General features: G+C 44.4%; 1 protein-coding gene across 2 annotated transcripts in view; it reads right to left on the reverse strand.

Annotated features, from left to right (window-relative positions):
- Window positions 1-12096, reverse strand: part of ELOVL5 (ELOVL fatty acid elongase 5) — a 77817-nt gene extending 65721 nt beyond the window's left edge. For both annotated transcript variants that reach the window (XM_069488175.1, XM_069488174.1), the window contains exon 1: window positions 12037-12096. The gene's annotated coding sequence lies outside the window, so the exon portion shown is untranslated. The remainder of the gene's footprint in view (window positions 1-12036) is intronic.
- Between the last annotated feature and the right edge of the window lie 506 nt (window positions 12097-12602).

The following is a 12602-nucleotide window of genomic DNA, read 5'->3' on the forward strand; positions in this document are numbered from 1 at the left end:
TGTGACACAAAGGAAAGTATAGATAGAGAAACAATTTCTGGTGCTGCTCTACAGCTCTAGCTGGGTGACCCTGGCATGCCATTTAAACTCTCAATCTTGTTGTCATTATATGAAAAGTGAAAAGGCAGACCAAATTTCTACACTCTCAAGCTCCATGAGATTTATAGGATTTGTATTCACTTCTCTCCATCCCCAAAGCCACTCTCTAGTTCAGACCACTGTCATGTCTCAACTGGATTAACGTACTCCTTCCCCACGGATCTTCACTGCCTCCAATCTTGTGTTGCTCCTCACCCTGGAAACCATCTTTCTAGATTACTCACCTGCAGAAACCAGTTCAAGGCTTCTGGGAAAATGTCCAAACTCCTCCCTGCTGCTCTCAGGGCCCACATGATCAGACTCCGGCTTCCCACTCTGGTTTGCTTTGCTTACTTTAAATTCCTTACATGCTCCTCCAGCCCCCAACTACCTACCTCCCCTGCCTTGGAGCTTTTGCTCGAATACTCTGCCCACTTCTTCTACCAGACAGACTCCTGCTTAGTCTCTGGGCAACCTTTCCTGATCCTCCAGTCTCATTTGGGTGTCTTTCCTGTTTGCTCCCATGGCACACCTTCGCCACCCTCTCATGGGCCTCATCACTGTACTGTTGATTCCTGTTCATTTTGTCAGTATCCTCCCTCAGACTCTCAGTCTCAGGTGGGTGGGGACTGTTGGTCTTGTCCACCACCTGTGGTGCAGACTGGTGGCTGGTGCCCAAACTGTACACATGGTAGCAGGACTTTTAGCTACACATGGCCACCTAGAATCAAGATGAGATTTTCAAGCCTAGGAGCAGGGAAACCACCCTTCCAGAGTTCCCTGCCCAGGTAGGCTTCTCATTTGTGAAACATCATGTATCCACAGGCTATCAAGGAATACTTAGCTTCACATAGCCATTAGAAAAGATTACAGAACTGATTATGTTTGAAAGGTACATAAGTATTTAGAGAAACATGCAAATAATTGGCAGGCACCTACACCACATGCTAGACAGTATGTGTGTACTGCTACAGAGATGAACATACCTGACACTATGCAAAGCACTGAACGGGTACTACCTCATTCAATTTTTAGTAATCAAAAGGAAAGCACTGATCATTCTCACTTTAGGAACAAGGAAACTGAGACACACAAAAATTAGGTGTTGGGATCAAGGCCATATAGTCACAAAGGGGTGGGAACATCTATTAGGTTGGTGCAAAAGTAACTGCAGTTTCAGCAATGTGGAAATTTGCCCTTTGATATTACATTACATTCTTAAATAAATGTGGTTAGGTTATACACCATTTTACTGCACATTTCTCGCTTTATGTTTTTTTGCTAATGACTCACTACTTCCTGTTTATTTTAGATTTATTTTAGACTATGGAAATGATGTTAGACAAAAAGCAAATTCGAGTGATTTTCTCATTCGAGTTCAAAATCGGTCATAAAGCAGCAGCAACTCGCAATATCAACAATGCATTTGGGGCCGGGCGCGGTGGCTCACGCCTGTAATCCTAGCACTCTGGGAGGCCGAGGCGGGTGGATCGCTCAAGGTCAGGAGTTCAAGACCAGCCTGAGCTAAGAGCGAGACCCCGTCTCTACTAAAAATAGAAAGAAATTATATGGACAACTAAAAATATATATAGAAGAAATTAGCCGGGCATGGTGGCGCATGCCTGTAGTCCCAGCTACTCGGGAGGCTGAGGCAGTAGGATCGCTTAAGCCCAGGAGTTTGAGGTTGCTGTGAGCTAGGCTGATGCCATGGCACTCACTCTAGCCAGGGCAACAAAGTGACACTCTGTCTCAAAAAAAAAAAAAAAAAAAACCAAAAAAAAAACAATGCATTTGGCCCAGGAACTGCTAACAAACATACAGTGCAGTGGCGGTCCAAGAAGTTTTGCAAAGCAGATGAGAGCCTTGAAGCTGAAGCTGAGGACCGCAGTGGCCGGCCATTGGAAGTTGACAATGAGCAACTGAGAACAATCATCAAAGCTGATCCTCTTACAACTACACGAGAAGTTATAGAAGAACTCAATGTCGATTATTCTATGGTCGTTGGGCATTTGAAGCAAATTTGAAAGGTGAAAAAGCTTGATAAGTGGGTGCCTCATGAGCTGACTAAAAATCAAAAACATGGTCATTTTGAAGTGTCATCTTCTCTTATTGTATGCAACAACAACGAACCATTTTTCCATTGGATTGTGATGAAAAGTGGATTTTATACGACAACCAGCAATGACCAGCTCAGTGGCTGGACCGAGAAGCAGCTCCAAAGCACATCCCAAGCCAAACTTGCACCCAAAAAAACGTCATGGTCACTGCTTGGTGATCTGCTGCCAGTGTGATCCACTCCAGCTCTTTCTAAATCCCAGTGAAACCATTACATCTGAGAAGTGCGCTCAGCAAATCAATGAGATGCACCAAAAACTGCAACACCTACAGCTGGCATTGGCCAACAGAAAGGGCCCAATTCTTCTCCACAACAAAGCCCAACCGCACCTCTACACAACCAACGCTTCAAAAGTAGAAGTAATTGGGCCACAAAGGTTTGCCTCATCTGCCATATTCACCTGACCTCTTACCAACCAACTCCCACTTTTTCAAGCATCTCCACAAGAGTTCGTTGAATCCTGAAGCATGGATTTTTATGATACAGGAATGAACAAACTTATTTCTTGTTGGCAAAAATGTGTTGATTGTAATGGATCCCATTTTGATTAATAAAGATGTGTCTATGCCTAGTTATAATGATTTAAAATTCACCATCCAAAGCCGCAATTACTTTTCCACCAACCTAATAAATCAGCCAAAATGATCAAAGGTACGAGGGGTCGACTTATGAAGAACAGGGCTTTTTCAGCTATTGTTTTGTTCTTGAGTTTTTTCTCTTTTTTTGGTAGGGAACAACTGATAATGAAGCCATCCAAACTCAGCGTGTGTGGAGGAGAGATGGGAACAGGCAAGGGGCATTTAAGGAATGCAAGTCTTGGTGTGTTCAAAGTGAAGAAGGGTACAGGCAGGCAGACAGGCAGGTAAGGGCTAGGACACGACCCCAGATCAAGGGTGGTCCTGAAGAGGAAGTAAATGAGGCTTTTAGGGTAGAGCGCAATGATCCTACTGACCATGTGAGAAGGCCAGGTTGGCAACAGAGGCCAACACAGGGGAGACAGCAAGGAGCCAGGGAGAAACTGTAGTTGTCCAGGCAGGAACTGATATGCTGTGAAAGCTGGGGCAGTGGAGGGAGGGGGTAGCCGGGAGGGACAGGGTGGAGCCTAAGTGGACAACATTTGGTCATGAGAGTTGAAGGAAATGGGAAGAAACCCAGCTATTGCTTCCAGCTTGATGGCTCGGGCAAATCGGTGGAAAGTGGTGCTCCTGACTACGATGGCCAACAGGAGAGGTATGTGGCCATCCAGGTGAACCTAGCTGAAGAGAAGTTGTAAGTCTGGAACTCAGAAGAAAGAGATGGATTAGAAATAAATATCTGAAATGGACAAGGGGTGGGTGGGCGGATACTTGAATCTATAGGCAAGTACATCTATCATCCAGTGAAATTTCTATTCCAATAGTACTTTGCAATTACCTAAATTTTGAATCTTGGGAGGCCCTTTAAAATATGCCAGTCCCATTTCCCAAGAATATGATAAATTCAGGTCTGAACTCTGTACCAGGGGTCAATGAAAAGCACCTACCTCACTGTCAGCAGACACAGCCAACTTCTTTTGGGGTCACTGAGCCCATTTCAAACCCTACTACTTATAAAGGAAATAAAAAAGAGCTGCTCTGAAAATGAATCCACCACAATATTTCTAACATTCTCCTAGGGACGTGGAGGTCCTGAGATACTGTTCCTATGGGGCTCTCTGGAGAAACTCCCACCTGTTTCACAGAGCAACTACCCTCTTGAATTAAGCGCACACTTGTAAAGAAGACAAATCAATGGCCAAGGCAGACAATGGATACCAAGATTCTATCATTCCTCTAATGCTAATGGTTCCCTTAAAAGACTGGACTGGACTTTAAGAGATTAGCCTGTACTTCAATCATATTCTAAACATCTAAACCAACAGATGTTCCCCAACTGCAAATAGCTGGGAGACAAATACTCAAAAAGCTTTTAAGAAGTATTTTCTGCCATGAACAGCTACTTATAATTTCTATCTGATTGCAGTCTTGTAACTGATGTGATTACTTGAATATTCAAAATAAATTATCATGTGAGGGAATTATCATTTGAGTTCTCCAAGCTAATTTGTATAAAATATACAACAAAGGTAGTGTCATATCCTTAGCTGAAATTTCAACGCCCCCCACAAGAGGTCTTAAAAGATTTTAATTCAGACCAGACCTATGTAACATAAATAAGTCATGTAACATGAAAATGCACTTCTTTTTTTAAACTCAACCTAAACACTCACATTTTTAAACTGTTGTTGGTGTGTGGGTGAATGAGGAGAGAAAGAGGTAGAATTAAAAATGTGTAAAAAAGAAAAAAAAAAGCCTCCTACAATGTGGCATTTTAAAAAGGTAAACACAATCTAGTAATCACATATTCATCTAGTAATCACATATTCATCTCTTCTACAGAGTATGTCTAAAGCCAACAATTGTTTTATCACGTTCAGATTCCATAATAGATAAGGCATCCCGTGAATTCTGTGATTCTCTTATTTTAGGAACGATGGTACTTCTAGCCACTATAATGATAACAGACCTAGTGACCCACACCCAGAAAGAAAACTCAGTTCTGAAAGGGTCTAAGAAGCCCAAGAGAACTGAAGGTGGTGGGAAACTTGTCTACAGCCTCAACACCATGGCCCAGCACAGAGCCCCTTAATGGGGCCTGCATTAGAATGACCTAGTAGGTGTTTTCAAAATACAGTCATGTATCTCATACTGATGTTTCATTCAACACATATACGATGGTGGTCCCATACGATTGTAATGGAGCTAAAAAATTCCACCACCTAGTGACATCAAAATGCAATGCATATTACCTGTTTGTGTTGATGCTGGTATAAACAAACCTACTGCATTGCCAGTCATATAAAAGTATAGCACATACAATTATGCACAGTACAGCATTTATTAAAAGGATTTGTTCTGTAAAATTTGGACCCAGTCAAAAGGCCACACTCAAGGTTCCAGAAGGCCACATGTGTCCCCAAGGCCACAGGTTCGCTACCCTGCTAAAGAACCTTTATTACTGTCAACTGAAGCCCTATGGTGGTTATGCCGCCAATCTCCCAGAACATAATGATGAATAAGAAACTCAACCATGTTTCCTCTCATTTCTGTATCTAAAGCTGCAAATGCAAAGATGACTATTTAGGTCTGACAGGCATACAACATAGCAGGGTGGTTAAGATCACTTTACAGCCAGTCTGCCTGGGTTTGAATCCTGGCTCTGCCACCTACTAGTTGTGGCTCTTGAGACAAGTAACGTAACCTTTGTCTACTTTAGTTTCTTCATCTGTAAAAATGGGGTATCTACTTTTTGGGGTTTTGTGAAGCCAAAATGAATTACTATATGCAGAGCACTTTAGAAAAGTGCTTTTAGTATGTGGTACTGAACAACTATATTCAGAATCCACAGAACAGCCTCACTCTTTTTAAAATTTGCAGAGTATTCTATTGCCCAGCAGTAGCACAATTTATTCTTCTGAAGGACATTTACTCTATTAACTCTTCCAATCTTTTGCAATTATAAGCAATGCTTCAGTAAATATCTTCTATAATAGAGAAATCTTTTTACCATGCTAATAAAATTAAGTGCCCCAGTTAACTTACGTGTATTATACTGATGGTTTCAACACCCTCCAAAGTAGGCACAGGTACTATCACCTTCAAGTTCGGAACCTGAAGTCTCAAAGAGGTGGAGTAAGTTACCTGCTGAAGCCCACATGGCCATAAGTGGCAGAATTCGAACTCCACACAGGTGCATGGCTCTTAACCCAAAAGACTGCTAACCTAATCTGCTTCTTACAGCTTTCCTTACTTAAAAGAAACATAGTAGTGCTCTTTCAAATGTACCCCAGATGCCTAACAGATAAATATTCAGAAGTTCTGACAAAAGCAAACTCAAATTTTCAGAGGTACTTACCAACTAACACACACAGCTGATAGACGTGTCAACAACTTCTGTGAATATTAAAGTAATTTGTTTCTTCTGCCAAAGACTGAAGCAGAGGTACTCGGAACACTATCCCTAGGGACATACACCACATTTTCGAACTCCCAGGAAAGCAAATGAATAATTATTGAATTTGGTACCATGAGAACTATTCTTTGGGGAAGAAGAAATTCTTAACAATCATTTTGTCATAGCATTTCCTGTGTCAAGACTAAAGGGAAATAAGTACTCTGGGGTTCAGAAACTCAAATAAAATACAGACCTGAGTAGCCAATTGTCCAGCATAGCTTTAATTAGGTCTGTTTAGTATGGGCTTTCAAGAGACTAACTCTGACAGGATGAAATCGTTGACACGCAGAAAAGAAAGGGGCAAAGGTGGAACTTAACAGAGACGGAACCCATCACTACATGTGCTAGCAGGAGGGTGGTGACCTAGAATAACCATAAGGATTAGAGTTAAAAATCACAGGTATATTTCAAGAAAACTGTTATTCTCCCAGTTAGAGAAAGCATAACAATATCAGCACTAAAAATTTTAAAACAAATAAATATTTTCTTAAATCCCAGTAAGAAGACATCAAACAAAAGTCTAACTCAAGATATAAGGCATACTAAGACACACTCTTGCCTGAATGCCATCACAATTGTACTTCACACAGAACTGGCAGGGGAAGAGGAAGGAGAAAGGGTGGGAATTTAGTCTTTCTAAAAACTATCCGGGTACCTAGAGGTGAATGCCTACAAGTCAACTAAAAATGTTCCCATGGAGGAAACATGCCAGTGGGAGCCAAGAAGTTTGGTAATGATAACATTTATGGGTTGAAATTGTGCTCATGTGTGAGTATGGATGGGGAGTAGAGGGTCCTATTACAGAAACTCAAAAGAGGTCAGGTTAGTTTCCTGAACAACTCACTTTGCTAGGCCAGAACATATCCAGCAGGCATGTTTTAATCTCCTAAAGAGAAAACCTGCAGCAGTTTGCTTCTGTTGCTGGAATCTCTATCACCTATCCTGACATCTACCTTTCTAAGACCTAAATGATCTCAACTTTCATTCTCTATCCCCTGTCAAACAGAAACAAAAACATTTTTGCTATTGGCAAAAATGAAAACTAAAAATTTTAATCTTTCATTTAAAGGAAGAGACACCAATGCCCAGAGTTGATTTTCTTACGGTTGGTGACAAGTTAAGACAAGAAACCACAGCAGCTAGGTTCTATACAAGAACGAAGCACTCTACAAACAACCATGCCTTCCAGTCTTCTCAAATTACTTCAGTTTTAATAAAGAGACAAACATGCATGTGCTTTCCCATAATCCTGTATCATGAAACTATTTGTATTTTAATATCTATTATGTGGGCTAAGGTAGTAACCCAGCAGGTAGAAGCAGCCCAAAAGTCTTGGTTCCTACTCCTGGCTCTGCCAGCAACTGTCTGTGTAATCTTTAACAATACTGGGGCTTTCCTTTTCCCACCGATAATTCACTGAAAGGTGCAGGAAGCATTGTCAATTGCTACAATATTAAAACGAGAAAAGAGGTGCCTGCAGTGATTTTAAGGTACCACCAATTATAAGCTGCGTCTCTGCCCAGATGTTAAAATGTGAAAAACTGTGTCTATGAATTGATGAAATGTGGTAGAAACATGTACTTGAAGAAGGACAACAAAAGTGAAGAGGCTGGCCATGAAGAGCAAGAATTTGGACTTTAGAGGAAGAAAGGGTTTGTCTGGGTATCTACCTGGGTTGTTAGGGTATTTCCATTTGATCCCAAAGCTTCCTCCTTTCTCTATAATACCATGTTTCTTCTTCCACTCAGTCCTCGAGTGCTCTTCCTCTTGGTGGTCCTTGAATCCAATTTGTCTCCTAGTCCTATCCCAGACACAGTCTCCTATAATTAGCTCTCTCCAGACTGTGCTCAGGGCTGTGGCTCGGGCTTTTTCACTGCCCTGGCCACCTGTAACAGCCTCTCAACTTCTCTCCACATTCCTGCCCTCTGTCCACGCCAATCCATCCTCCACACTCTGACAGGACTCATATTTTTGGAGCATAGCACTAATAATGCAATTCTCCTCATTCAAAAGCTTCATGGTAATCTGTTACCAAACAGCTCAGGAGAGGGAGCAGGCTAAAGGGTCAAGTTGATCTGACCTGGAAGGCTTTGTGACCTTTGGTAAATGTCTAAACCTCTCTGAGCCTCTGATTCCTCACATGAAAAATGGGAATGCTCTAGTTTCCATTAATAATAGAGACAAGTCCTTGTGAAGTGCTTACCGCAAGGTCTTACACATAATAGCTCAATAAAAGTCAGCCATTATTATTATATCAATAACTTGCCTTTTTAACCTTTTCTTCCACTTCTGCCCTCTCTACCAGCTTCCACCAGCTGTGCTACTTGCTTTTCGCCCAATGATTCCATACCTGTTTACTCTCCAAACTCCCTCTTGCCTAGAACACATGTCCTCCTATGGCTGCCTGTCAACTAAGACTCCTCTATGAAATGTAAGGCAAAATTCAAATACTGATTCAGTTCAACTTAGTTTAATCCAATCACCTGTTCGGTCCTTACAGTAGACACTACAGCTGACTTCCTGTGTTCATGCAGGCCCTCCCTGAAGGTGTAGCAGCCAACTAGGTAAAGTGAGATTTAACCCCACTTCCCTGGTTCTGGGCTGGGCTCCAGGTTATACATTTCCACTGTTCCAGTTATTGCTTCATGTAACCAAGGCCTAAGCCATTCACCTTAAAACCTTGGAAGCTGGTTGGATGGGAGGTCTCCAAGTGTGCCTACAGTGGCTGTTGCTGGCAGTCATATTGCAAAACCAGCCTAAGAATATAATTGACATCTGAGAGGACTTCAGAGAATTGGTGCAAAAGTCCTGCCCTCAGGACTTTTCAGGTCAGGTGCAGAGGTAAGCCTATCTGAGTTGGGTTATCTGTTCTTGCACTGAAAAATCCTGACCAATACAGCATTGCTAGGCAATGATATGTCTAACATGGAGTGTTCTGCCATAAAGCTTTCCCAGATGTAGGTAGACAAGTCACCCAGAAATCTGCTTTTAACTCCCTTTTGGTCCAAAGTGTAAATTAAGTTCGGGTATACAAGGCTTAAAGTGCAAAATAAATCAGGAAGCCCTTCATAATCAGGAACTGTGTCATTCCTCTTGGTATCCAATCCCCTCCACCCATGTACATTAAATACAGACTCAATAATTGACAAATCAATGAATTAATAAAAAGAACAAGTCATGTACAGGCTACAAGAAAGGGAAGAGATTTTAGGCAGATTTGAGAGGATAAGTTGTTAGTCTTGGAAGCTTTACGATGAACCCTTAAGCACAGGTTAGATTTCTAAATTATAGAATGATAGAGTTATATAAATGGCACATAGGCCACTGGACAAAAAATGCTAGCAGTACAAAGGAGCAGGGATGTTACAAGAGACAGAATTTAGTGAATTCGGACAAGTCAGTTGGCATCTCTAGGCCTTAGTTCTCAGTTTTTTAAAAAAGAAGTGGGGATAAAACTTCTTACAGGGAGGTTGTAAGGATTACATATGGAAAGCAACCATTAATAGGTACATGGTCTCATCAATAGTACTTGAAATAGAATGCATACAGGGAAAGACTTATTTATGGGTAGCTAATGAAAGGATTATCCCATTGGTAACAGAAGAGTTGGGAGGCACAGAGGAGTAATAAAAATGTACAAAATGTTTTAGAGGAGGGGAAGGATGTGCTAGGGAAAGAAAGAGATAAAACCTACTTGCATTTTCTACTACCTACTTAGGCACCAAAGTCACCCTGAGGAAGGTAAACAGTTTTGCCTTGATTCACATATTTCAAGGTGGAAATAAGACACCCAAGGATGGATGCTCACCTCTAGAAGCAGGACAGGCAAATTATGCTGACACTAAAAGAGGTGGTAGTGAAAAAAAGATTTTTGCAAACATCAAACACAGAAAAATTAAGGGCTCTAACCAAAAAGAAGCTCTGTTAATCTCAGGAAATGAGAAGGAAACATTTATCAAATCACCATTTGGCAGACCCAATGCTTACCTCTTTTTATTTGTGTCATTTCTTGAAATCTATAATAATTCTGCAACATGGAACCTCCATTTACACACAAGAAAATTGAGTCAAGAAGGTGAGGACAGTGCCTGAAGTACAAGACATTCTTACTGAAAAACCTGACAATCAAATTTTAGTATGCTTCCTACTTTCACTTTTCAGCAAAGTTTTATCGTATATTCTGTAAGCATCAATATTTTCCCTTTTGTCTTCAGTTAGAAATGGAAGAGAAAAGAAAATGCAAAAAGAGAAACAGTACAGAAAAAGTTCCCGGCAATGAGAAGTTACAATCTGAGGTAAGAATCGAAAGAGAAATGTTACTCGTTTTCCTTAAAAAGTGTAGAGCTTTCCTGGAGAATCCCAGGCAGTATCTGAGCTGCTGGAAAAGTGATCCACTTATCCCCAGTCGCAGATGGAAAGCTAAAGTGTTTGTCCACAGTCACCTCACACAAAACCGCCTGTCTGCATCTGTAGATTCTGTCTACATCAAACGCTGTGGGCTGAGACGTACAAGCAAAACAAGTGTAGACCATCAGGGTAGCTGCCAAGCGGTTTGAAGAACAAGTTACAAAACCTAACAAGCAACATCAGCTCTTCCGTACAACCCTCCAAAGCACTTCCTGCCACGGGTCCCGTTATTAAAAAAAAAAAAAAAGTGCTCGCCCCTCCCCACAATTCCCCGCCAGTACCGCTCGGTTTCCCAACCCAGCTAAGTCGTCCAAACCCGACCTCCCCCCACTTAGCAAAACTCGGCTAAATGCACTCCCCAAATGTGCAATCAAGGAGCTTAACTCACAATCGATCGTGAAGAGGGGAAAACGCCAAGTGCGCGAGCACGGAACGGTTGCAAGACAGTTCAAAAAGAACAACTCTCGCTCTGGGCACTACTTCCTCCACCTGAGCTGAGGGGGAAGGAGAGTCTTGCTGGCGTGGAAACAGTGAAAGGGCACTTTCCCCTGCAACTCGAAACACGCATTACAGCCGCCCCGGCCCAGAGCCGCTCCCGCACCGCGCGCCTCCCTAGCCGCCCGCTGCTCCCGCCTCTCCCGCGCCCAGACTCCCGGAAAAGGCCGCCGCGGTCGCCCTCGAGTCCCCGCCCTCTCGATTTCCCACCAGCCTCATCCCTCTCCGAGTACCGAGGGCTGCAGTTATCTGGTTTCAGTAAAAACCGAAGTGGACCCGGGTTAGCGGGCTTCCCCCCGAGGGGCCGAGGGAAGGTCCAGAAGGTTGACGGAGACCGGGAGAAGAGCAAAAGAAAAGGCCGGAGCGTCCCCGGTGCCCACCCAACCCGCGACCCCACACAAGCTCTCCGAACTCACCCAGGTTTTGTTTCCCCCAAAGAAAGCGCGCCCTCAGAAGGCGCCCGCCCCGGACCTGCCACCCGCGAGTGCATCCAGGCAGGGTGGAAGGAGCTGAGCACACAAACCCATCCACGCTGCCTCTTGTCTGGGCGCGGTGTCGTGCCCCCGCGGCGCCTGTCAGCGCGCAAAAGTGGCTGCGTGCGGCTTCCACCCGCCGAACAGGTGCGAAAGCCCCACGGGGAACTCCCGAGGCGCCCTGCCTCAGCCTCGGCGGCGGGGCGAGCCGCCCTGCGCCCCCACGGCTTTCCCCGAGCCCGCGGAGCCGGGCTGCCCCCCGAGCCGGCCCGACTGGCAGCGGCCGGCGGAGCGCGGGCCGCAAGGGCAGCTATTCCTCCGCGCCCAGTTCGAGACCTAACCGCCTTTCGCAGCCCGCGCCCTGGCGGCGCGCTCGTGCGGGTGTCATGGCCGAGCGGCGGCCCCCGGCGAAGTTTCCCGGAGCTGACGGCTTACCGCTTGGCCCGAGGGGCGGCAGCAGCTTTGAGAAGCAGCAAGGCGGCGGCGGCAGGAGCGCCCGTGGCCAGCCGGAGCAAGAGAGGATGTAGGAGGGAGGCGCCGGGTATCTACAATCAGAACGTGGGCTGACCGTGACGTCACAATGGCGCGGCCAGTCAATCGGGGCCCGAGGGATGAATCAAGCGCTAGGATGTTATGCGGCCCCAGAGCCTATCGCGGGACAATAGAACTTTCGTGATTGTAAATTCCAGAATCCGATGCAGTGGAGAGCCGAGACCCGGGTTGGTCCCCTCTGGTTCACGAGCCTACCTACGGGCAATTTTATTCCCTTTCTTCCTAATAAGCCTGCGTGGAACGCAGAGCCTGCGCAATAGCGGCCGTGAAGTTCCCGGTGCTCTGAACTCTGATTCATTTAATGCCATGCGTGGCAGGATTCTGGATCCGCATTTGGGCGGCAGAAGCCCACTCTCGATCCAGTTCTTGGTTATAGCAGAAAGGGTTAAATGCCTAAGGCTACCACGGGAGCCGAAGGTCCACAGTTGAATAACGTAAAGCAAAAACAC

This window comes from Eulemur rufifrons, chromosome 15, assembly GCF_041146395.1.
Source record: "Eulemur rufifrons isolate Redbay chromosome 15, OSU_ERuf_1, whole genome shotgun sequence".
NCBI classification, from domain to species: domain Eukaryota; kingdom Metazoa; phylum Chordata; class Mammalia; order Primates; family Lemuridae; genus Eulemur; species Eulemur rufifrons.